General features: G+C 35.1%; 1 protein-coding gene and 1 pseudogene across 1 annotated transcript in view; one reads left to right on the top strand and one right to left on the bottom strand.

Moving 5' to 3' along the window:
- The window catches only part of GALNTL6 (polypeptide N-acetylgalactosaminyltransferase like 6), a 1,241,919-nt gene that overhangs the window by 409,651 nt on the left and 805,076 nt on the right, over positions 1 to 27,192 (top strand). The gene's annotated exons all lie outside the window — the stretch shown is intronic.
- On the bottom strand, positions 17,251 to 18,738 carry LOC143669587 (RWD domain-containing protein 4 pseudogene; annotated as a pseudogene).

Below are 27,192 nucleotides of genomic sequence, written 5' to 3'. Positions count from 1 at the left end.
GATGATGATGAGATGACAATAATGATGATGATGATGATGACAGTGAGAGTGACGATGATGACGATGATGATGGTGATGACGATGAGAATGACGACGATGAAGATGATGGTGATGACAATGAGAATGAGGATGATGAGGATGATGATGGGGATGATGATGAGAATGATGATGAGGATGATGGGGATGAATGATGGGGATGAGGATGAATGATGGCGATGATGAGGAGGAGGATGATGATGGTGACAATGATGAGGATGATGATGGTGATGACGATGAGGATGATGAGGATGAATGATGGGGATGAGGATGAATGATGGCGATGATGAGGATGATGATGGTGATAACGATGATGAGGATGATGATGGTGTCAATAACCTAAAATGTATTGGATAGCTGTTTTGTACTGGGAGCTTTATATATATATTTCACTTAAAACTCATAATGACACTCATAGATACCTAGTAACTTCAATTTATAAAGTTCAAAAACAAAAAAACTGAGGCCTCTAAGAATTTAAGAACTTTGTTCAAAGTCAAAAGTTACTAAACTGCAAAGCTGGATTAAAAGCCAGGCCTTGTCACACTCCGTTTCACCTGTCCACTGGGCATGGAAGGATGGTGGTGTGAGGTGTAGTGGTAGGAGGGAGTGAGGAGGGAATATGTGGAAGAGAGACACTTGTTCCATATCCCATCTTTTCCATACATGAGCCATGTAAGGGGGAAATCCATTTCTTTCTATGATTCTGATTTGCAGAATCACTATAAGAATTACAGATGGGTACATAAAGTAATTGGCCAATTATTTGGGCATATTATAAACTCAATTAATGATTACTGTAATTATCAATCTATCTAAATAATTTTCACATGAATGATATGCCTGTCATTTGCTTACACAGATGTGTTTGGGATGCAAAATTCCAGTATTTAACCTTTATCTCTGCTTCATATCATCATTTCCACATCCTGGTAAAACATGTCTTTTTTTATGTTTTTATTCTTAATTAGGCCAAAGAGAACTTGATCTACAAAGACAATTCTTAATATAACAAGTTTTCAAAAATGAAAATTCTTTATGGAATAAAAAACCTTTATGCTAAAGTGTTAGATGGCTCACTGGAAGATATACTATATGACAAATGCAATAGACTATAAACCATTATGTTTTTATATCTTAAAATACAGCATAAATAAGAGTGCATTAAAATGTGTGTGTGTGTGTAGTAGTAGTAGTAGAAGAGGCAAAATAAGCTGTTCTATACTATTTCTAGGTCAAGAAATAGGATCATTGGTATGCTTCTATCCCCTCTAAATCCTGAATTTTATGTTTATTCTTTGCCTTTCTCTGTGTTTTTTATCACCAGTCTATTGGTGATAAAATATTGTTTCATTTTGCCTATATTTGAACTAAATCACGCTGTATGATTTCTTTCACTCAAAGTTATTTTTGAGATTCATCCATGCCAATGTGTATATCTCTAGTCCATTCATTTTTATTGCTGACTAATTTTCTACATTTTCCCTAATGGATATTTTGGTAACGTCTGGGTATATATAATGCTGCTCTAAATATACATATTTCCAGTAGAGAGAAAAGATTTTCTTAAGGAAACCTATGTAGTGATAGAATTTATACATTTAGGGAATGCACATTTCAACTTTGTAAGACCTTGGCAATCTGTTCTCCAAAAGCTGGTATACCAATTTCATTCATATCAGCAACGGCTGGAATTCTCACTGCTCTCTCTCCTTGTTAACATTTGATGTTATCTTACTTTTAACTTTGTTTCCAACTTGATGGGCACAAAATAATATATTATCACTTGAATTTTCATTTTACTGATTTCTAAAGTTGTTTAACTCTGCTTTTATGCAGTATGTGTCATTTGTGCTTCCTTTTTTGCAGCATTCGTATTCATTTTTATGACCATTTTTAAAATGTTTTTTCTATTCCTAATTGATCCACAGAGTGCTCTTAATTTATTTTGGATAATATCCTTTGGCAGTTATATATAGTGAAAATATGTTTTCCCACATTGGCTAGACTATTTTTAAAAATCTCTTTATGTAACATTTTAATGAATATAAAACCTTAATTTTGATGTAGTCTAATTATATATATATATATATATATATATATATATATATATATATATTTATCTATGTATCTATCTATCTAAAATTTTAACTGTAAGTTATACTGATATCCCGTATTGCCTCTTAAGTTTTTAAGTCTACCTGGTCTTCATTTTATATGGTGTGAGGTAGGAATCCAATATTATTTATTGATATATTTTTAAATTGCAAATCTCCTGCACTATATATTAGAAAACTCATCTCTCTCCTCCCACTGATCTGAGCGTTGTCTCTATTATAAATCAGGTTTCCAAAATTGTTTGCCCTCCTTCTCAGTTTTCGATTCTGTTCTTTGAGTAAACATCCCAGTGCCAATACCATAGTGTCTTGTTGATATTTGGTAATACTAATCCCTCTTTCTTGCTCTTATTTTTAGGGAGTGTATTTCCATTCTTAGCATTATACTCATCCTTAAAATTTTAGATTAAGTTTGATAAATTTCACATACTCATATTCAGATACACACATACAAAAAGAGATTTTTGAGTTATATTGAATCTTTTCATAAATTGGGGTGTAACATGCAATTTTCCAATATTGAATCATTCATTCCATAATATATCATATTAAGTGCTGCTTATTTATTATAGTTAGGGATAGATTTGTAATTATATTTAAGATCTTTTTTTTTAGTTTTATTCCTAGAGGGTTGATATTGTAAATGTTACATTTCAATAGAAATAGGAAATTGTTTCTGGTATATAAATGTTAATAATTTTAAATATTAAAACCTATAGGTTCTTTTGGATTTTGGATGTAGACAAACACAGCCAGCACCTGTAAGTGATGAGATTCTTTCCATTGTTTTCTTTCCATTCTTGACCCTATACTTTGTAATTCTTTTTCCCCATTACTGCATTTTCCAAGAATTCCATTCTCATGTTAAAAATAAGTGTTTGTAGGGGGAACTCTTGACCTGTCATGATTTGACAATATCAAATTAGATATTTGCTTTAAGATTTAATCTATCTATATTTCTATCATCTATCAGCCCGATAATCTATTACCTATTTGTTTAATATAAATACTTATTGTAGTATTTATTAGGCCTTTTGAACCTCACTAAGGATTTATGAGTTTTATTTTTTAAAACTTAACGAATGTTGATTTTATCAAAGATATTTTATTTGTTTGCAGATATTGAGACAGATAATAGAGTAAAATTTGCTTCTCAATCTGTTCTTCGGTAAATTATATCAATCGCTTTGCTAATGGGAAATCAAATTTGCATTTCTGGACAAAATCTGTCTTTTAATTTATCACTGCATTTGGTTTGTTTATATTGTATTCAACATTTTCAAATTTTTTGTTTATGAGTGAATATCAGCCATGGATTTTTCTTACTTATATATTCTTGGTTAAGTTTTTGTAGCAATATAATAATAACTTTATAAAATGGTTTATTACTTACCATTTTTCAACTCTTTAATAACTATAATACTAGTTGGACATCTGTTTATCCTGGCATTAAGTAATTGTGTATTAAGAATGCAAATTCACTCCCAAAAAAGAAGATCAAGAAAGTGGGACTAGATTACCAAATATCAACAAACGCCATGGTATTAACACTGGGACGTTTACCTAAAGGATAGACTTGAGAAAAATATAATTGTTTGTTGTATGCTTCAATTATTTGTTTATTTATAGTTAGGTAGAACTTGTGGGAAAAATTATCTGCACCTGAAATTTTCTTGGAACAAAGATTGTTCAATACCAGATTAGCTTTTTAATAATTATAATACTAGCTGGTCGTCTATTGATTCTGGAATTAATTATATTTTTCCTAAAATTTGACCTTTTCATTTGTGTTCATGTTTATTGAAATACAGTTATTCTTGGTATCCTGTTATATTTCTTGTAACATCTGTAATGTTTAAGTTATATTACTTTGCTTTCAAATATTTCTTATTTGTGTTTTTTGTTCTATTTTTTTTTAATCTTGTTCACCAGGAACTTGTAAAATTTATTAAAATTTTCAAAAACTGGTTTTTAGCCTTTTTAATCTTTTCTATTGTATGCTTTTTTCCCATTGATTTCCAGTCTCAGATTTATTAATTCCTTTCTTGTACTTTCTTTCACTCTTTTGTTTTCTATATTTTAAAAATAGAGTCACACCTCCTTAATTTCAATCTTCTATTTAGAATAAGCATTTAGGGCTCAAAATTTCCCTCTAACAGCCACTTTAGCTACATCCCTAGACCAGTGTTTTGTGTTTGCTTGTTTTTACTTTTGTTATATTTTGAAATGCCATCTCGTTTACCTAGGAAAGGCTGGAGTTATCTTAAAAATAAGAAAATCCCAGAAACTACCTTCTAGTGAAATCTCAATAATCTTTATATGTTTGTTAGCATAATAGTCAGAGGGCATACATTTAAATAAATGTCTTACTATTTTCACTGATATTATTAAGTTTATGTTTTGCTCTGACAATTTTGTGTTTGTGGTAAAATTATCAAATAATTTAAATAGTTGTTTTTGATAATTAATTAGTATATGGGTGGGAGTTGTGTTTTTATACACATACAAAAACGAAAAGAGGAAAAGGTGGCATGATTTCCACCTTTGAGGAAATGGAGCTTCCTTCTAGAAAAATCTAGAAAAGCAGCAACTGATAGGTAGACCTGAAGAACTTATAAGTAGAATCAAATTTTTTTCTGCTGATATATCTGTGCCTTTAAACTAAATTATAAGAATTATTTGATTTTATTAGAAGAATTACAACTAGTGTTCAAAAAAAAAAAAACACGAGGATTTTTGTTATCTCATAAGAATATATATCTTTGTTTTGGGATTAGCATTGCCTAATCCAATGTACTAATAGAAGAAGAGTGCACAACCAAGATTTCAAATTAGGAGAGGCTTCCTGGAAGAAGTAAAACTAATGTTAAAAGATAAAGGCATATCCCGATGTCAGCTAAAGTTGTGCTTTCATCCGAATACTTCTCTGATATTTCTTTCTCATGAATTATTAATAATCCAGTAATACTTTTGGAGTTTTTTTTTCAGAAATCACACATTGTCTCCATATAATTGTTACACCTCATTTTGTCAGTTGCATGTCCTTTGAGAACTCATTGAGACTATATTTTAATTTTTAACAATAAAGCTATCCATCCATGTCGTACTTTGTCACAAAATTAGTGTATGCCTTTTAAATCTTCATAAAATTTTAAAATAAACATTGAATGGAAAAAGTTAATGCAATATGGAAGATAATGCACTCAGTGAAATTAATCCATTATTCCATATACATTGAGTGTAATTGTTGTAGCAGCTAAGAGCTATCCAGGTAGCATATCTCCATATAAAACTTGGGGGAAAAAACACCAACAATTTATTGCTGCAATAAAGACAAACTCTGCCTATGGCATTTCCTAGATCTATTAATTTGATAATCTGTGCTGGAAGATGAGAAACAATGAAATTAGTTTGAATAATTTTTCCTTAATTAATATGTGATATTCCCTAATTCTGGTAACATACTTTTCTAAGTGGTAAAAACTTACTTTTAAAGTAATCTAGCCAAAAGGATGTGCATGTGTGTGTGTTCATTGAAATCATTACCAAGACCACTGGTTTGCATTTCTAGAAAGCATTATTTTAGTTAAAAAAATTTCCTTGCCTAGTCTTCTTTTTATTTTAATGCAAAAGACTTTCATTGTGTTAACCACTGGTGTTTAAATTTCAATATAAGTGAACTCATTATTTTAAAATAAGTGCTATTTGAAAATATTATATTTAATCTTCTTTCATATATGTTATAACTATTTGAAACATAATCAATCCATACTTTCAACTCTAAGCCTCAGCAACCCTCTGAAATTTTATCTGAATTTTTACAATTTCTATTTGTCTTAGTTAATAATACATGGAAGTTTAAATATCCGGAGTCTCTGAGTCTTCTATCATTACGCTCATTTATTCACTCATTCATTCAACAAATATTCTTAAATACTACTCTGTGTAAAATATAGCACCAAGCTCTGGAAGAACATATAAACTAAATTGCAGTGACTCGTGTAAAGCTTGCAACTTTCACTTCTGTTGTAATCTAAACCATTCACAGCTCTTGCTTAACTATTTTATTAGCCCCCTAATTGATCTCCTTGTTCCATAGTCAGCTCTTTAAATAGTAGCTCAATGATCATTTGAAAATGAAACATCGGGTATTCTCACTTTTCTGTTAAAAAAGCCTCCAAAAACTGGTCATTGTTATCAAAACTAAATCCAAATCCATTCCATGACCTACAAAGCTGTGGTTGCTTAGGTTCAGGTGTCAACTTGGCCAGCTGATGATGCCCTGTTTTTCTGCTTCTATGGACTTAAATCATCAGTATGTGAAATTCATCTATGGCTGATTACATTTGTGGTAGGCTAAGGGGAGTGCCTTCCACAATGAGTTAGATATAATTTAATTAGCTGGAGGCTTAAGCGAGAGAGGTCAGAAGAGAGTTCAGCATACCTCGTCTCAGTACTCAAGGAAAGGAATCGCCCTGGGCAAAGCCGATGGAACCCAGAAGCCAGGAGAGAAGGCCAACAGATTTCGCCGTGTGTCTTGCACGTAATAGAAAACCTCAGCTGAAAGCTAGCTGCCTTTCTGCTGAAGAACCACACATTTTTAACTGCATAAATCCACTTATTAAAAGCCAATCCATCTCTGGTGTGTTGCATTCTGGCAGCTTTAGCAAACTGCAATATATTTTGGTACCAGAGAGGTGGAGTGCTGCTGCAGTTTGCAAATACCAAACATGTTGGAACAGTTTTTTAAATGCAGAAAGGGAAGGTTTTGGAAGAGTTGTGAGGATCTTGACAGAGAAGGCCCAGAGTGCTTTGAAGAGGCTGTTGGTGCAAACAAAACCACTCTCCGTCTGGGCAAAAAGGGACAGCAAAGGGACAGATTGGAGTTTGCAGAGAGAGAACCATGAAAGCTAAGTTCTGAAGCCAAGACACCTCGGCCCTGGAGAGTGGACCTACCCATACAGGTGGAGAGGGTGAGTTTGCACCAAGGGCAGAGGGTGGGCATTGGAGGGGGTGAGCACATAAACTGGGGATTGAGGGGAGCCTGGCTGCCACCCCATTGCTCTGGGGGGGGTTGAGCATTTGCTTGGGAAATGGCAGAGATCGTGGGTGTAGCCCTGAAGCCTGGAGAGGGTGCAGCTGAGAAAAAGGTAGTCTCCCCAATGTCCCCCAAAACTGCAGTCACCCCAGTGTTTGGAGAGAGCAAGGCCGCTGTACAGGCCCTTGGAAAGGGTGGGACTGCCACCTTCTTCAGTCCCAAGGATAAATGAGTCTCAGACTTTGAAATCTAATAGAGTGTGTGCCTGCAGGTTTTCAGGAATGTTTGGGTGCGGTGACCCCGGTGTTCCTTTCCATTTCCCCTATGGGAATAGCAGCATGTGTCCTATGACTGTTCCTCCTCTGTGTATTGGCAGCAGATAACTTGTTCTGACTTTCACAGGTCCAGAGCCAGAAGAGAGTTTTTGCCTTAGAACAGACTATGCCTGCAGCTGACTCTGTTGAGATTTTGTGCTGGTTTTAACTTTGTTTTGTATTTGTATTGTTACCAAAATGATTTAAGGCTTTTGTGATAGGATGAAACGAATGCATGTTGCATATGGAGAGATTTACTGCATTGTGTGCGGTACTGACGGTAGTTGCCAAGTCGACAAATGGTGGACAGGTGGGCATTAGGTTCAGGTGTCAGCTTGGCCTGGTGATGATGCCTCCTTGTTCTGTTTCTGTGGACTTAAATCATCAGTATGTGAAATTCATCTACGGCTGATTGCATTTGTGATCGGCTAAGGGGAGTGTCTTCCACAGTGACTGAGGTTTAATGCAATTTAGCTGGAGACTTAAGAGAGAGAGGTCAGAAGAGAGTTCAGCTGCTCAGCATAACTTATCTCAGCACTTGCAGCTCAGCCCACACATTTGGAGATACAGAGAGAAATCATCTGGAAAAAACCAGGAGAGAAGGCCAGCAGGCATCCCGTGTGCCTTCCCATCTAACAAGAGAACAGCAGCTGAAAGCTAGCTGCCTTTCCTCTGAAAAACTAAACATTTTTAACTAAATAAATCCCTTATTAGATGCCGATCCATCTCTGGTGTGTTGCATTCTGGCAGCTTTAGCAAACTGACACAATACTCACCACGATCTACCCTGATTCTTGTCTCTGGCCTCAACTCCCAGCGATGGTCCCCTCAATCCTTCCCCTGGCCTGCTTGTTTTCCTCAAAAATCTCATATGTGTTCTAGGAGTTTCACTCATTCCTGCTGCCTGTCCACGTGTCCTCCCAGATCATTCTATCTTCTTACACAGGGCTTCAATCACCATATCATTATATATTATTATATATTATCATTATATACATACCATTTCTTTCAATCACCATACCTTTATCCTTCTTATTTTTTCTTTATGGAAATTACCTTTCTATTTATACACACATGTATTTCAATTTAATGAATATTATGATGCTTTAAAATATAACCACTTGTCCAAAGGCTGTAAACTAAAGCATTATCTAGTATCAACTGACTTGATATTTTTGAATAATGACAATCCAATATTACTCAAAAGTATTATGAAAACTTGTCACAATATGGTTGCTGTTTTCCTTTCTGGAGATTTATGCCACCTCCCCTTAAGCCTAGTGATTTAAGTTATTAGGAGTTCATACTAGTTTCTGTGAACTTTCATAGTAAAACACTAAAAGCTATGAATTAAAACACTAGGAATTTATCATGTTTTAAAATGATTAACAATAGGTTTTCCTAAGTTCTTTTAAACTACCTCCCACTTTAGTGCTATTTGGGGACATATAATTGCTTTATATGTCCTTAATCTACATAATTGAACCAAGATTGGCAACCAAACAGAATAGGAAGCAGATGTGCTCCTTTATTGAGAGAATGTATTTACTTTCCTATCAGAAAATAAAAATGGTTACTTTATTATAACTACTACAGTGTCTCATGGTCATCTCTTATTGATATCTCATGGCTCTTAAAATCATTATCTGGCATGCTTTTTATTACTACAGCAATGGAATATTGTTTATTGTAAATAATTCACAAAACTTCTACATTTATGAGCTCTCAACAAACTTCAGATTGAGGTTTTTGTTTTTAAGGAGGTGGTGAATTTTGGGAAATGTTACCAAATTCATTTTTATTTATTAGATTAAAGTTAACTTTTAATGAAATATTTTGACAGCCATTGTATGATAATGAAAATGTGAAATGGAAGTGAAAAGATTGTGAGCATTCTATTGAGATTCATCATTTGTATTTCTAATAATAGAACAAAATTTAGCAGAAAATAGAGTGATGATTATCTAGGAAACAATCACTTTGGTCTTACCATATGAAAATAGCAGTTTGGAAATATATTAAGACATTTAGTAACTGCAATGAGATTATATTGAAAAATATAGACAAACCCGTTTTAAAACAAGTCTATTTGTTGTCAAACTCAGAATATCTCTGTTTAAGCAAAGGTGAGATTAATTGAGCCTTATTTTTCTTATCCGTAAACTGATTAATGAAAAGACCTATCATGCAGTTTAAGTATTAAAACATCATATAATTAAAGAACTTTGGCTATGATATGTATTCAATTAGTGGTGCTTATATATTCACATAGTTCTGACTCCCAATACCTGTTTGATTTTTATTTGAATTGCCAGTGATAATTTTTCATAACTTCAAATTCAGTCAATTGGCACTAATCTCTCCTAGAATTCTCCACGTAGATGCTGATATTAGCTTTTACTTCAAATAGAAATCTCTTTCCTTACTTTTGGATTTATTTTTATAAGAAAAACATGTTGTAGTTTCTGTGTCAAACTTATGCTTTGCCCCTGGGTGCTGGATTTATGCTTTGTCAAAAGGAAGAGAGACAGTGATAAAGGCCCTTCTGTATTTTAGTAGTTGTGATTATTGTGCAATTGTTTCTGACTAGAGATGTCTTATATTTGTGAGAATAGCATAATCTATGATCGAGTAGAAACGGGAAAATAATCTGGTGAAGGAAGATGGTGTGCGAGACGAACCAAGAAGAAAATGATGAGAAACATGTAGAAAAGCACACAGCTTGATACACGGGCTCTCAAAGGGTCGAGCACACTGAGATGCCTCGTTGTTTGCATTCACTTCCCTGAAGTCTTATTTCCAGTTTTGTTATTCACAGACTCGATGCCTTTCTGCACAGCTGTTGAGTGAAGGTGAAATATAAATCTGTATTTTCTAGAAGTTTGCCAAACAGAATCCTCAAATACCCACTCTATGTAATATTTATACTAACTATGATGCAAATATTATGCGGATGGGAACTCTCATCCTGAAACTCTGCAGAGTTTCTGTGGCTTTATTTTTTAGTAAAAAGGTGTTAAAAACATCTTCACATTTCGAGTTCTATAATTTTTGTGTATATGTAGCGTGATGGTTCATTTTATGCATCGATTTGGCTGGGCTGTGGTGTCCAAGTATATGTTCATACTGGTTCAGAGTGGCCGTGAATACATCTTGTAAATGTGACTAGCATTTTAGCCCTTGATTTTAATTAAAGGAGCCCATCCCTGATACCGTGGGTGGGTCTCATCCTATGGCTCAAAGGTTTTTAAGTGGGGGAAAAAAAAATGTTTCTAGAAGATGTTCTGCCTCAAGACTGCAATATCAAGACTTGCCTACATTTCTAGCCTGCTTGCCTGCGCTGCAGATTTCAAACCTTCCAGCCACCAAAATCACAGGAGCCAATTCCTTACAAAATCTCTTTGCATACACACGCACACACACATACTCACACACACACACGTCCTGCTGTTAGTTATGTTTCTCTGACGGATCCTGGTACTTGTAACATATAAAAGTTTTAGGAAGGAGATTAAGAAATAAAAATAGTGAACAAAGTTCTTTAGGCTCTGATGTCACCATTATGACCTTAGCAGTATTGCTGCAATGTGCTACTCCTAGAATAACTGAAAAATTCCCATGTTTCAAGGGATTTTAATGCACTGAAGCTCAGAGTATTAGTAATAAAAAGCATTGCATTTTAGGCATAATTTCAAATGATTATTTGAACATCCTCCAAAATTCGTATCCAGGATTTGGCACAAATTTGTCAGTAATGAGTTCTGGGCCCTGCTAGCTCTATTACCTAATGAGGGTTCTCCCACTGGGAGAGAAAAAATGCCAGTGCCAAAGATGGATGGCAACACGACTCAGAGACTGATTTTGGAAGTGTAGATGCCAGTTTTCCTTGATGCCGTTTGACTGAGGAGCAGTGTTTATAGCAGGCAGACAAATGTAACTGTTTCGACACTTCATGCTCACAGAAAAATGACATAACGGGCTCTCAAGGAATACTATAGCTCCATAAGTAGGATCATTTTCTTTGCAAAGAAAATATCTCTGCCTTAAAATACTTATATTTTATAGACAACACATATTTTAACATAGTGGAAAAGTAAGACAAAATTGTGCAACCATCGCCACCATGTACTACCAAAGCATTTCCCTAAACATAAACTTCATAGAATATAAGCCTTAACTCCTCACTCCTTATTCCCACCCTGCCCCCTAGTAACCTATTTTCTAGGTTCAGACACTATGAACCTCTTATTCTAATTATATCAGTGAGCTTTGTCAATATTTGTCCTTTAGTGTATGGCTTATTTCACTCATGACCTCTTCAAAGTTCATCCATGTTTCATGTTTTCTTGAAGGCTTTTCATCCCTATTCATAAGAGATATTAGTCTATGATTTTAATCGTGGTACCCTTATATGGCTTTGGTGATAGAATGAGGTTGGCTTCATAAAATGAATGATTGCTCCCTCTTCAATTTCTTTTTTTTTTTGCATGCTGTATGACAGGGTCACATTTCATTATTTTTCCATGTGAGTATCCCATTATTGCAGCACCATTTGCTGATATTTTGTTTGCTTGTTGTTTGTTTTACTTGTTTCTTTTTTGGGGATGTGCATGAGCCGGGAATCAAACCCGGGTCTCCAGCACGGCAGGCAAGAATTCTTCCACTAAACTTCCCTTATACCACCCCTCTTCAATTCTCTTGTAAAGAGTTTGAACAGGATTGGTATTAATTCTTCTTGGAAATTTTGGGTTAATTCCCCTGTGAGGCCTCTGGTCCTGGGGTTATTTCTGAGGAGTTAGTAGTTAACGCCCTCTTGATTTCTTGTTTCAGTTATTTGCATCCACCCTTGTGGTAGTTAGGTTCAGGTGTCAACTTAGCCAGGTGAAGGTGCCTGGTTCTATTGCTGTGGACATGAGCTAATGGCATGTGAGACTCGTCTATCACTATTTACAACTGCAGTTGGCTAAGGGCATGCTTCCAGCAATGAGTGAGGCTTGATTTAATTGGCTGGTGCTTAAATGAGAGAGCTCAATGCAGCACAGCCCAGGCAGCTCAGCATACCTCATCTCGGCCCTGTCAGCTCAGCCCAGGCCTTTGGAGATGCAGAAAGGAATCACCCCGGGGAAAGTTGTTGGAACCCAGAGGCCTGGAGAGAAGGCCAGCAGAGATCACCCTTTGCCTTCCCGTGTAAGAGGGAATCTCAGATGAAAATTAGGTGCCTTTCCACTGGAGAACTATACATTTTTTAACTAAATAAACCCCCCTTTATTAAAAGCCAATCCATCTCTGGTATACTGCATTCCAGCAGCTTTAGCAGACTAGAAAAACTTTCTTTTTTCCTTCATCAGTCTAGCTAAATGTTGCTCAATTTTCCAGATGTTTTCAAAAAACCAACTTTTGGTATTGACTCGGTTTCGTTATTCTCTCTTTCACGTACATCAGCTCTGTTCTTTGTTACTCCCTTCTTTCTGCTGGTTTTGTGTTTAGTTTGTTCTTTTTTAGTTCTTCCAATTTTTAGGTTTGCCCTTTGATTTAAAATCTTTCTTCCTTTTCAATGTGAGCAGGTACAGCTGTAAGTACTCCATGTTCCTCTGAGCACTGCCTTCGCTTATACCATACATTTTTTTATGTTGTATTTTCATTTTCAATCACCTCAAGGTATTTCCTAATTTGCATGTTATATTCTCTTTAATCCATTGTTTATTATGAATTCTTTGTTTAATTTCCACATATTTGTGTTTTCCCTGTTATTGATTTTTACCTTCATTCCATTCTGTTTGGAAAAGATACATTGTATGATTTAAATATTTTTGTATTTACTGATATTTTTGTGTGTCCTGAGATATGGTCTATCCTGGTGAATGACACACGTGTACATGAGAAGAATGCATTTTCTGTTGCTGTTGGGTGAACTGTTCCATAGATGTCTGTTGGGTCTAGTTGGTTTAGAGTATCACTGAAGCCCTTTATTTCCTTATAGATCTTCTCTCTAGGTATATTATTGAAAGTAGTGTATTTAAGTCTCCTAATATTCATATATAACTGTTTATTCCTCCCTTCAACTGTGACAATATTTGCTTTCATATATTTGGGCGCCCTGCTACTAAATATTTATAATTGTTATATCTTCTTGTTGAATTGACCCCCTTTTTTTTTTTTTTAGTATTTATTGACCTTCTTTGTTCTTTATAACTGGTTTTGATATAAAGTCTATTTTATCTGATATTAGTAAAGCCTACCACATTTTCTTTTGGTTTCTATTTGCATGGTCAATATTTTTCTATCCTTTTGTCTTCAACCAATTAAAGCCTTTGAGTTTAAGGCGAGTCTCTTGTACGCAGCATATAGTTGGAGCATGCTTTTTAGTCCATTATGACAATTTTTGCTTTTTAATGGGCAATTTTAAGCCATTGACATGTTAGGTAACTATGGAGAGTGCAGCACTGCATTCTGCCATTTTCCCATTTTACCCATACATGCCTTACTCTTTTATTGATCCTCAATTCTTCCATTAATGTCTACTTCCATATTTGTTTAGTATTTTCTACCATTTTGAGTCCCTCCTCATTTAATTCTGAATATATTTTTCATGTATTCCCTTTATTACCATGGGGTTAAAGGTTACATCCTAAATCTATAAGAATCATCTGATTTGATACACTATTGTCTTCAATAGCATGCACATACACTGTTCCTATATCTCTCTGCCCCTTTAGCTTTTTTGTACTTGTTAACAAATTACATCTTTATACTGTGGTTTGAAAACAATTTATTTATCATTACTCTTTATGAATCTGCATTTTAATACTTGAAAGAAGTAAAAAGTAGAGTTTTATAATAAATAATGCAATACTATATTACTGGTATTTACAATTTCCCATATGGCTACCTGTTTTAGTTTCTTAGGGTGGTTAAAACGGACAACCATGATATGGGTTGGCTTAAACAATGGAAGTTTAATAGTTTACATTTTGAGGCCTGGGAAATGTCCAAATCAAAGCATTATCAAGGAGATGATTTCTTTCTGAAGAATGCAGATCCTGGGCTCCTCTGCCACGTGGTAAGGCACGTGAGGGCACTGCTGGTCTCTCCCTTCTCTTCTGAGTTTCATTGATGTCAGCTTCTTGTTTCCCTGGCTCTTTTTTCTCTTTCTGTCTGTATTCATTCCATTTATAAGTGACTCCAGTAATAGACCCATACTGAACTGATGTAGCATTAGCAAATGATTCTACTCACAATGTGTTCACACCCACAGGAATGGATTAGATTTAAGAACATGTTTTTTTGGGGTATACACAGCTTCAAACCACTATACTATCTTTACCTGGGGTCTTTATTTACACTGTTTTGAGCCACTGCCTAGTTTGCTTTCCTTTCAGTTAAAGAGCTACCTTTAGCGTTGTTTGTAGGTCAGTTATGTTAGTAATGAACTCATTCAACATTTATCTGGGAATGTCTTAATTTCTCCATCATTTATGAAACAAAATTTTGCCAGATACAAAATTCTTGGCTGGCAATTGTTTCCCTTCAGCATTTTAAGTATTTTTTTCTCACTGCTTTCTTGCCTCCCTGGTTTCTGATGAGAAACTGTAACTTAATCTTATTGAGATTTCCTTGTCATAGCTTGTTGCCTTTCTCTTGCAGCTCTCAGAACTCTTCCCTTGTCTTTGGCATTGGACAATTTGATTATTATGTGTTTGGGCATGGTCTTCTTTGTGTTGATCCTGTTGGGGTTTTAATATTCTCGAATGTGCATATTCATGCCTTTCATTAAATTTGGAAGTTGTCCGCCATTATTTCTTTGAAAATTCCTTCTACCCTATCTCTTTCTTCTCCTTCTAGGATTCCCAAAATGTGTACATTGGTTTGTTTTCTTGTGTACCATAGATCCCTTAGGCTCTGTTCTTTTTTTTTTTTTTTTTCTCCTTCTCTTCAGCCTAAATCATTTCAGTTGTCTTGACCTTAAAATCAGTGATTCTCCACCATGTCCAATCTGCTCTTTTATTTTAGCATGGTAATTCAGATTTTATTGCTTGTTAATTTTGACATTTCAAGCCATTTTAAATAGACAGACATTGAGAAAATATACTGGAAGTGTTAAACAGATGATGGCAACATTGATGAGAATGCATAAGTGTTTGACAAAAGGTAATGAATGGGAGGCACCACTGCCACCATCACTCCCAGAAATTCATGCATATCATGTAAAAAGAGTAAAAACAGTTCACTGGCATCTAACTAGCATTCTTGGTAACGATTCATTAACCACAATAAGCCTGAACAATTTTATCATCTTTGGAGCAAAACAATATGTTTTCTTCCACTACTAGAGCTAGCTTTTACAGGTTCTTTAAAAAACAAGCAAACCATTAAATATAACAAAACTTACACATCACAACCTGAAAACTAAAGTTGGCATATTCCAGTGGTCCTTAATTTTAATGTTTCTATCATATTAATTCAAGAAATAAACTATGATTCAGCTTTTGAAAATGAGATTAATCTCCTTCACCATAATTATACTCACTTTATAATTCAAAAGTTTTAACTGAAGCCAATGATAGCCCAGTAAAAATGATGCATACAACTCAAGGAAATGCTCTTATGCTAAGGTTACCTCTTACAAGTTACATTATTCTTTAAAAACTCAGACCCAACCTCCACAGGCATAACATGAGAAACTGCTTCTTCTATTCTCTGGATACCACAGCAGTAGTTCTAGTGTACTGGTAGTTGGCAAACATATACAGAATCACTACAAGTCATACATAAGCATCAAAAACTTTTCCTGACAGGTTAAAAATACTTGAATATTTTCTTCTGTTAATGATTTCCTTAAAAATCAAGCAGGTACTACAATTCAGCATTTGAAAGATTTCTAGGTCTGTGATTGCAGAGATGCTCAGGTTGAAAAATACATTTGTATACTTGAAGAGACAATCAGAAAAGCAACAAGACTTGAAATGTGGATTGTTTTTTGTTGAACCATTCAGAAGCCTTCAGTTATCAAGTGACTAAAAACATAGCAGATAAATAGGAATTTATTAAAACCATTCTCTCCAACAATAAAAAATTAAATATTAAGGCATCTTTTACTATATCATAGTATGTATGTGTATATATAGCAAAGAGTAATGTTTTAAATAAGAACCATCATTTCTATACAAAATGCTTTCTAATGTATTTGACAGATTTTTTACTTTTATATTATCCTATTTCATATATTATAGGAAGATCTCATGATTAAACATCTTAAGCCAAACCAAGAAAAATAAATGGCTATCCATTTACTAAAGGGAGGCAGTTCATACTTGAAAAATAAAAAGGAATTCAAATAGTATTATGTATAAAGTTCAGATACTGGGATGTAAATTTTTCTAAAGCAATTTACGTTTAAGTAATTAAGAGAAAGAAGAGAGAACTTCATTTAAGATGAGAAGCTTATTAGCATGGATCATTGTGCTGAGTAAGTGTGTGTTCAGTATTCTGCGCCACTGGGATGAGAGTTTGTAAAGGGTTTCATACTCCTTTAAAAATAGATCCATCCACTAGGATAAGATCATATAAATTAGCACTGATTATCTATTATTCCCCATATTCGTCCACTCACAAATCTTGACAGGCTTCATCAAGTATATTAAACAGGAACCTTTTCACCTTTTATTAAGGCAAGTTGGTGAAAATAATTTAATACAAGATCTACACACTTTTTACATAATAAACATACAAAAATATTTTATAAAATCTACTTCAATACCAGAAAAGAGTTATGAAAGATTTTGAATCCAATTCCCTTTTTTAAAGGATATAATTTCCTTGTTTCAAATTCCAAGTGCTGCTCATCATCTTTAGAACCAGCTTTGCTTAACTTAACCATGTCAACCCATTTCCATCCTTGAGGAAGTTCCCTATTGTAATCTGTTTTATCTGTAGATTATGTTTTTTGGGCTTTTGAAAGTTGTTTTTTTTTCTTCTTCTTTTTTCTTATTTGATGGGACTGTATTAGGAGTTTCAACTGTGATGATATTGCTTACGGATGTTGTAGAGTTAATGGGATGGTGATTCTCCATGAACTGTTCTTTATTATCTTTGGCATATTCAAACGGCATGTAAGTCATAGCAGTTCCAAGATAAACTTCAACTCTCTCCTGTAACTTGGCAACTAAACTCTGCTTTACAGATGACAATATGGTGTTGTTAAGAAAAGTCTTCATAGGTATAATTGAAGGTGTTTGGGGATATGTTTCTGTCCAGGATATCTCTATGAAAAAGGCTTTGGGATCACCATTTTCACCTATCCTATATTGAAATGAAACTGTACTCAACTCTCAGGGTTGAGTCTCCTTCATAAATGGAACCTAATGCTTCTGGTTCCATCTTCTGTGTCCCATTGGCACTCACCACACAGGAGTCCTCCCAGGCACATGGTGCTTGCGACCAAGCAGAGAAAGCCAGGGCAGTGTCCTGGGGCCGGACATCCCCTTCTGGCCCTCAGCAGCAGGAGCCCCAATTAGCTCTTGAAGCCATCTAGGAAATTTTTCATTTAAATTGTCTCCAACTCAGTATTCCTCTGGAGAGGCCCCCATGTTGTTAATTCATTGTTTTCCTCATATCCTTTAGTTTTTCCAGATTTTCCTTTGTCTTTTTGTTTCTTTATTGAGGATCATTATTTGAAAATCATTGTCTAATAAGTCCAAAGTCCAGTCCTCTTTGTTGGAGGTTTTTGAATTTCTAAATTGTTCTTTTATATGGGCCACCATTTCCTGTTTGCTTGTTTTCATAATTTTGTGGCACAGTGTACATCTAAAAATTTTAAAGTACTTATTCTGGGATTTAGTCCCTGAGCTGTCTGTTCCTTAAGTTTGCATCCAGCTAGTGATATGAAAGATTTTCTTGAATGACAGAAACTAACCAAAATAAACAAACCACAACAATAAGCATTTTTCACTGTCCTTGTAAATTGACTCTGCTTTGGCTGTGGTCTCTTTCAGAGCTAACCCTTTTATCAGAAAAATCTGTCAGAGGCCAGTGGGAAATAGTGTTCCCCCTGCCTTACCTGGGTCTGCATGGGGCCACAGCCAGGGGGCTGTGTCATTTCCTGGACTTGTGTTTGGAAAATCCTTAGGAGTTCTGTTTCCAGTTTCCAGGGGTTCCCATGAAGGCCCTTCTGTGAAGCAGGTCTGCTGCCCTCCTGGGTGCTTTCCTGAGAGTTTAATGCAGATAGTCCTTTCATCAGGCCTTGTCTACCTAATTGCTTCTCACAATGACCCAACCCTGTGCAAGCTGCTTCTCTGCCCTCAGGGCAAATTCTGGTGGGGAGTGGGGAATGAGCCAGAGATGTTCCCAATTCTGTCTCTGACTCCCACCTGGCAGGTCAGCATGGACATGCATGCAGAAGGGCCAAGGGAACCGGGATTCCAAGAGGAAAAATGTATTAAACAGGAAGATATGAATCACCTACAGCCAGAGAGAGGAGCACAATAAGAATGCTCAGAAGAGGTTGACTCATTGAAATGAAACTTTCAGAAGCAACAGAGACCACCTAAACACCAACCAAAACAGACAGACAGACTGAAGCATTCAAAGATGGTCAATTCAACAACAACTAAAAAAGATACTTTGGAACTAAAAACATAGCTTTAATTGAATAAAATTAATGCAAGTATAGATGGAGATTATCACTTGAAACAAATTTGTAAATAGGAAGATTAAATATATAAATACGTCAAAGTAGAAATAGAGATAGAAACTTTGGGCAGAAATCTGGGCAGAAAGACAGATGCACAAAGAAAACTAAAACCTGTAAACAAGTGATAATTAACAAATATAAGAAAATATGGAACTCAAGAGAGATTTCAATCTAAAGGCTGAAAGTATCACAGGAAACATTGATGAAAAAAGATACTCATAGGCATGACATGGCACAATTTCTGAATTTAGAATGAAATGACATTTTTTTCAAGGCCCCTGACAGAAATAAGTTATTTATAATGGAAATTTAATCAGTCTGGCATTAAAATCCTCATCTGCACCTCTGGAAATGAGAAGCGAGTGAACACACATGTTGAAACCACTGATGGAAAGAAGTCTTTGTTTTTTTTCTTCCAGCTGACATGTCATACACCCGTCAGTAAGAACAATGTTGAGAATGTTTACCCACAGGCTCCTTCTGAAAAAAATAACTTAGAAATAATTCTAATCAAGGAATAAGTAAGTAAAAATGAATTTTGGGGGTGGAGTAAAAAATGAAATTTTAATGGACTGTATCTAGTCAAAGATAAGATGCAGGGTTAGAAAATCTTTTCTTTTTAAAAAAACAAATATATGGTTTTAAAGTAAAAGTGACATAGTCATGAAAACTTTAATAGCAGTGAGAGTCTAAAACAGTACTATCAGAACGTAATCGTGTCATGCATGTCTCTGGGTAAACATGGAGAGTGGGGAAGGGTAAGATTTCTAAAGGTCACATCTTAGAGGCGGGGCAGTGATGGGAGGAAATGGTCGATACCTTATTTTCAGGTAATGATAAAGAAGTAGGCTTACGACTAACAGTACCAGGGCAGGGTTACTAATGAAAGAATAAGGATGAAACCACTAAAGAATGAGGGTCATCATGTACTGATGAGGGATAAAATAACCTAATATTATTTTAAAACCATATAAAGCAGATAATATATCATTTTCTATTCTACCAAAGCAGCAATTTCCTAAATTTAACATATATATATATATACATACACTCATATATAAACATAAAAGCTTTAAAAAAGTTTGTAATAACCAAGGCAAGTTTTTTAAAATTAATAAGGATTATTTTATTTACATAATTGGAATAAAGGTGCTATATTTTAAATTAAAACCCTTAAGCATGGGTTATGGAAGTTGAAGAAATAAAGATCAATATGGAATAGAGCAATTAGAGAAAGCGGCAAAGAAAGAGATGGAAATTAAATTTAGTCTTGAAAGGTGACTAGAAGAGAGAGGCATTCTTGGATTCAGGATGGGGAAAGAGAACAAAGGAAAAACGAGGAGAAACCTATTTTGCATGTTAGGATAGGTTGTCATAAAAAATGTCATGACCAATGTGAAGTCAGGTGAAGCCTGAAGGCTAGCTCGAGCTGTGATTAGCATATGAAGATCTGACTTAATTGAGGTAGCCTATTTCAGTGACAAGCATCTTGACAATCTAAGAAAGGGAAATGACATAATGCTTAAAGCTATGCCATTCTTTTAAATATAGTTAAAATAATAATAGCAATTAGTAGCATTGGTAGCATTTCTGAAGCGAGACATCTCCTGTCATTGTACAAGTGCATGTTTGACTGGAAGGTCCTACTGTGATCATAATAGATGTTACATGTCAATTCTCTTTTCTGAGAATGTAATAAAATCAACAGATACTTCGATATGTAATTTCCATGAAATACGTATTATTGAACCTGAGTTTCATTGTGAATGTCTTTATTTGATTTAGCAGCTGGTAGGGAGGATTTCTCTAGCCAATGCCATGATAGGTGGGGACAAATTGAATTACTTGAGCCTTGAATCTTTGTCAAAGAACGCTGAAACAAAACACTTAGAAACACTTTAAATATGGCTGAATTTGTTATAACTGAAGCTTATAAAGAACCTATGCACCCAAAAGTCAGCGATTACAATTGCAAAACAAAGGTTAATAAAAGAATCTTATTTACCACTGCTGATGCCATGGGGCTTCTTTCTGATAAGGTCGTTATTCTTCTCAAAGTAGGTTCTATGGATTAATATGGCTCTGCGCTCTATCCCCGGACAGGAGGGTGGGTGCTTCCTGGTGAGATACCCCGATCGTTTCTATTGAAAATTGTTAACAATGAGAAGAGGCAAACTTTTTAAGCAAACATTTTACACTAGAGGAAAAAAGAATATTAATTTTCCAGTATATTTGAAACATTAAAATATTGTAAATGATACATTAGTCATTAGTAAAGAATAAGGTTGTCTTTTCTCACCTCTTAACATTTAGAAATTTCAAAAAAAAAGTAGATGTTTTCCTTTTAATCACCCACTAAACATTTTCAACTAGACCATGAAATTAAAAAAAAAAAATGTTACATTTGACACTATTTTATGCCCTTTTTATGCAGTGGAGGAATAATAAGTCATAGGAGCAGCTTAATGGTATAAAGGGTTTAAAACCAATTTTTCTGTAAGTTCATTTTTATACAGTTATATATTTCAGAGTACATTGATTTTGAATTCCAGCAGAAAAAAACTAAATATTACCAGTGCCATATAAAGCTGGCTTGTCTTAAATTATTCAGAGGTTAAATTATCATCAATTAAGATATTTTCTAGCATTCAGCTTCCATTTTGGACTGATCTCCTGTGTCAAGTGGGATTTTATATTAACTTTCATTTATGTGTCCATATTCTTGATGGGTTATGGAAGTTGGTCAATGATTCCATAAAACTTCTTAAAATATAACTAAAATGTTTCCCAGAAATTCAAACACAATAAAAATTTGGTTAATTTTTTAATAACCCCAAACAAGTAGACTAGAGGGTCTTGTGTTTTTCACAGATAAGTTTATATTTTATTGAATTGTTTCAAGTCACAAGAGGATGCGCAATACATTTTTCCCACTGCATTTGCATTTGAACTGCAATAAATATACGTTATGTAATCCCTGACAAAAGTGCTTAGAGTATTACTTAATTCAGCCCTCACGGACTCGACAGCATTCCAACACTTTAAATCAGTGCAGTTAATCACAATTCTGTTTGTAGGTGCGTGCATATGAATCCACTGCCACTTACTTTTTTAAATCAACTTACTGCCAAATGAACAGAAAAATCATTAGTGTAGACTGTTCAGTTAGCTGCAAGAGCTAACAAATATAGTGGTTTGCTCATATAGTAATTGTAGAAAAATTTAGTATAGAAATAGTAAATATTTTTAAATGCATGCCACTTTTAACTATGGGATAGTTATCATATAGATCTACAAATGGACTATAACTTCCGCTTTTATTCCCCAAAGAATTATCTCTAATTGCAGAAAACTCTTTCTTCTTCCCTTCCCTACTTTACTTTTCTATTTACAAAAATGGTGCATATTACGATCTCCTTCATACTATAGATAAATATATGTGTATATATACACACATATATTAGACATACATACTATTATAAAAACTGACTTGAAAATATAAACACAGAAACTTTAACAATGAATATATCTGGATGATGGTGGGTCTATGGGTAATTTATTTTTTGTGCATTGACATTTTTCTAGGTGTTCTGCAAGGAGAATATTTTGCTGTTACAATAGAAACTATAAATTTACTGTTTATATATTTAAATTAGAAAGAAAATGAAGCAAAGTGGAAATCAGACTAGGCATCTAATAATCATTTGAGAGGGAACAAAGAAGAAATCCATCTGCTATTTGCAGGTACTGTCAGAGAAGATAATTTTAGCGTATACTCCAGTTCTATGCATATGTATACATGTGGAGCATTTTTAAAACATCATTCAGATCATAAGGGGCATAGTGATTTACAGAGTGCTCTCACTTAGTATATCTCGAAAAATTTGCTGATTCTACAAATGTCAAAAGCATCCCTGATGTGCTCTAGCAAAAGTCTTAATTGTTGACTTTGAGTTTAGTCATTCTTCTGCCATTTCTCCCACATACCCCAGGCATGGGGCAGTGACTCTTCTCTCTACTTTAACTATCTCGTGAATCTCTGTATTTTTCTCCATTCTGCTTCTGCCACCCTAGTTTCAGACCAATGTCATTCTCAGTCTGAACTTCTTGAACAGTCTACTAATTGGCCTTACCTATAGGTACCTGCTCTACAAGCCACTATCCTGACAGCAAGTGTTATTTCAAAACTGTAAAAGCATGCCATTTCTTCACATAGATCCTTCCAATTAGTGTGTAATTAGTATAAATTTGCATAAAACCTGGACTTCTTAACCTGGATTTAAAAAGAATCTAAACTACCCATCTGCCCATCTTGGCTCTCTGCCCTCCTATCCTAGTTCCCCTACATCCCTACTAAATGCTGAGAACAAAGGATTTCTCAAGCTCTCCAAGTTCTAACTTTCCCAATGTTTAGTCTCTTCACTAGCTGTTTTCTCTGCCCAGGATATTTTGCCTCACTTCCAATACTAGGTCCCTGCCATTCAGCTTTCAGCCAAGATGTTCTCACATTAATTCTCTGTGAAGAACTTAATACCATCAGATGCTTCTCGAGTAGGCACTAAATGTTAGATTAACTAGTGGAATGATTGATTCTCTCCTACGCCAGCATGTGAACTCTGTGGAAGCAAGGCCCTATTGTGACTCATTTCTATCTATATCACTGCGAAATGAACATTTCTTCTCAGGCTGAGGTTGATAAAATGCTCTTGAGCATACTCTGTTCTGCTACACCACAAATGAAAGACTTTTAAAAAATATATTTGTATGTGTTCACATGTGATTGGTAAATGGAAATGTCAGCATAATGAAGACATGTCAGCTCATTCATTTATTTTCCTAATAGATGAATGTTTTTTAATATTGAGAAAGCTTTCTCAACATTAAATAGAAAACCTAGCAAGATATGAAGATTTTCAGTGCTTTTTTAAAAAAAGCTAAAAATTCTACAGAAATATCTTTATTTCAAGAAGTAGCTTGATTAGTGGCATCAATGATTATCATACTTTCTGCTCTGTTAGTATTTGGGGAGAATGCAGATGAAACAGCTGTGAGGATATCACCGCCTACCCTCAAATCTTAAAAATAATAATAATAAAAGATGAAAAACTATGCTGTTGAGATTTTTAATTTTCATTAGTGTTAGTTTTGACATCATGAAGAAGGAAACATGAAACCCAAGTTTTAGGTTTCCAAAAAATTGATTGGGTTGCTAGAAGCAGATCTGATCTGTATGCTGCAAATGCTGGTAGTGATTTAACTGTGGCAGTGTGCTTTATTATCAGTGCTACTCTTCTATTAGTTATCCTGGTTACTGCATTCTGTGGCTTTTGGCTGTTCTCCCATAATCCTCCTTCTCATTATTTTATTGGATAATTTTGTAGAAAGCAAAGGTGTTCATTAATGCACATTGGGTGTTACACAACAGCAATACTTGAATTAAATGGTGTTTATTTGTGAGATACTGATTATGTTTGACGTCAAGTCCAGGGTATGAAAAAGACAAATAATAAAGTAGGAAATTAATTATTCCATATATTCCATTCTGACTGAAATATTTAGCCAAGCCACTGACCATCTGTGACAGATTCAGTTGTCAACTTGGCCAGGTGAAGGCACCTAGTTCTGTTGCTGTGGACATGAGCCAATGGTACGTGAACCTCATCTGTTGCTGATTACATCTGCAGTCAGCTAGGAGGCGTGCCTGCTGCAATGAATGATGTTTGAGTTAATTGGCTGGTGCTTAAATGAGAGAGCACAACATAGCACAGCGCAAGCAGCTCAGCATACTTCATCTCAGCACTCGCAGCTCAGCCCAGGCCTTTGGAGATGAAGAAAAAAATCACCCTGGGGAAAGTTGTTGAAACCCAGAGGCCTAGAGAGAAGGCCAGCAGAGACTATCCTGTGCCTTCCCACCTAAGAAAGAACCTCAGTGGAAAGTTAGCTGCCTTTCCTCTGAAGAACTAACAAAATAAATTCCCTTTTATTGAAAGCCAATCCGTCTCTGATGTGTTGCATTCCCGCAGCTAGCAAACTAGAGCACCATCTCATATAGAATATGACCACATTCTAATTTTCACTTAATGAGGTTGTACATTAGAACCTCTCCGATTTCCTTAATAAGATCATGTCTCATATTTGATACATTTATATAGTTTATACTTCATTCATCCACTCATTCAGCAAATACGTACTGATCTCCTACCGTGAACCAGATACTGTATATCTCAATTTCCTGCCTGCTAAAACAAATATAAAATGGATTTGCTTAAACAAAAGAAATTTCTTGGCTCATGGTTTTAATGCTAGGAGAAGCCTAAAACTGAGATGTCAGCAAGACAATATTTTCTTCACAAATTCTGCAGTGGCATGGTGCTGATTGCTGGAAATCCTTGTTCCTTGACTTTTCTGTTACGTAGCAATGCCCCGGGAGGCTTCCCCTCTTTCTTGTGGGTTTTGTTGATATCCAACTTTGTCCCATGGCTTTCTATCTTGTCTGAAACTTATTCTACTTGTAAAGGACTCCAGCAATCCAGATTATGGCCTTACCTGAATTCAGCTGAGCCACGCCTTAACTGAAGTAACATTCAGTTATGTGATCTTATGTACAATGGGTCCACGCTCACCAGAATGCAGGCCACGATCACAGGACATGTCCAAAGTGAGGTATACTATTCGATCCACCGTATTGTGTAACATTTACAGTTTTCAGCCATGGATAATACATTTTCCACCTCAAGCATCGTTAGACTTGAAACCTTAAAACACTTTGAGCTTAGTATCAACGCTGGTCTCTGCTTCAGAAATATACTGTGTATCTTAAGTGTTTTGTTGAGTTGATATGTGACTATTTAGAACATCTTCATTCAAAAGACTTATTTGATATGGCACCTACAATTATGTGTGAAGCCAGAAGCAGAATATGCCTTTTCTTTATAATGGTGCTGCCCTCAGTCTAGTCGGTGTTCTGCCTGGGTGAGGCATGTGTCTTCGGCAAAGGCAATTTCTGTCTAGGGCTGACAAGTGTGGGCTCTCCCTGCAGTTGGGAAATAAATTCTTCAACCCCCAGGGAGATCTGGATTGTTCATCATAGCAGCTATTGTAGCCACATTTCCCCCTCATACAAGCAATTACAACTGGTAATTGCTCTTGCCAGTTCAAGTACTAAATCTGAAGTCTGACCTGTAAGAGCTAAGTGCCAAATTCTCTATCATTTCCCTATCAACATTGACTTTCATTGATTTCCACTGCAGTGAATAATAATCTCTTTATTGTCATTTTATTCACCTACAGATCTTAATACATCTGTACTCTTGGTACAAATAAAGGGAGGTGTTTCAATTTTGTGTTTGTACTTCATTCAGTAATCTATTCAAAATATCTGCCCCATTTTCTTTTGAGAAAACATAAATGACCATTCTAGCTTAATGTATTGCTTAGTGAATTCTCATAGCTATATTAAATGTTCTTTATGCATAGCACTTAATTTCATACCATTTATTTAAGCTATTAAGTATGCCATTATTTTTCTACCTAAAGTACAGTCTTTAAAAATTTGAAATATTTGTTTTCCCTATTTCTAAGAATACCTTATATGCTAAATATCATTGGAATATTTAGATTGAAAGGTAAACAAAATGTGCTTATCTAAGGTTAGAGAAAGAAGTCAGTACAGTGAGAGGCTTCAAGAACAGCCAACCTTGAGATCAGCCGGCATCACAGCTCCTAGGTCTCATCAAGGGACCTGGTTTTGGGACTGTTAAGTCTGAGTTAGAGTCACTCTTGAACTTCCGGAAGCTCAAGTGCCCTCTCCAAGGCCAGCAGTATATTCATCAGGGTGGAATACCGACTGGGGGTTGTTCAGTGTTCTGGTTTGCTAGATGCTGGAACGCACTATACCAGAAATAGAAGGGCTGTTAAAAAGGAGAATTTAATAAGATGTTAGTTTACAGTTCTAAGGCCAAGAAAATGTCTCAATTAAAACAAGTCTATAGAAATGTA

Source organism: Tamandua tetradactyla, chromosome 26 (genome assembly GCF_023851605.1).
Source record: "Tamandua tetradactyla isolate mTamTet1 chromosome 26, mTamTet1.pri, whole genome shotgun sequence".
Taxonomy (NCBI): Eukaryota; Metazoa; Chordata; class Mammalia; order Pilosa; family Myrmecophagidae; genus Tamandua; species Tamandua tetradactyla.
Note: the sequence above shows the minus strand (reverse complement) of the source record. Positions and strands in the feature narration are given on the sequence as shown.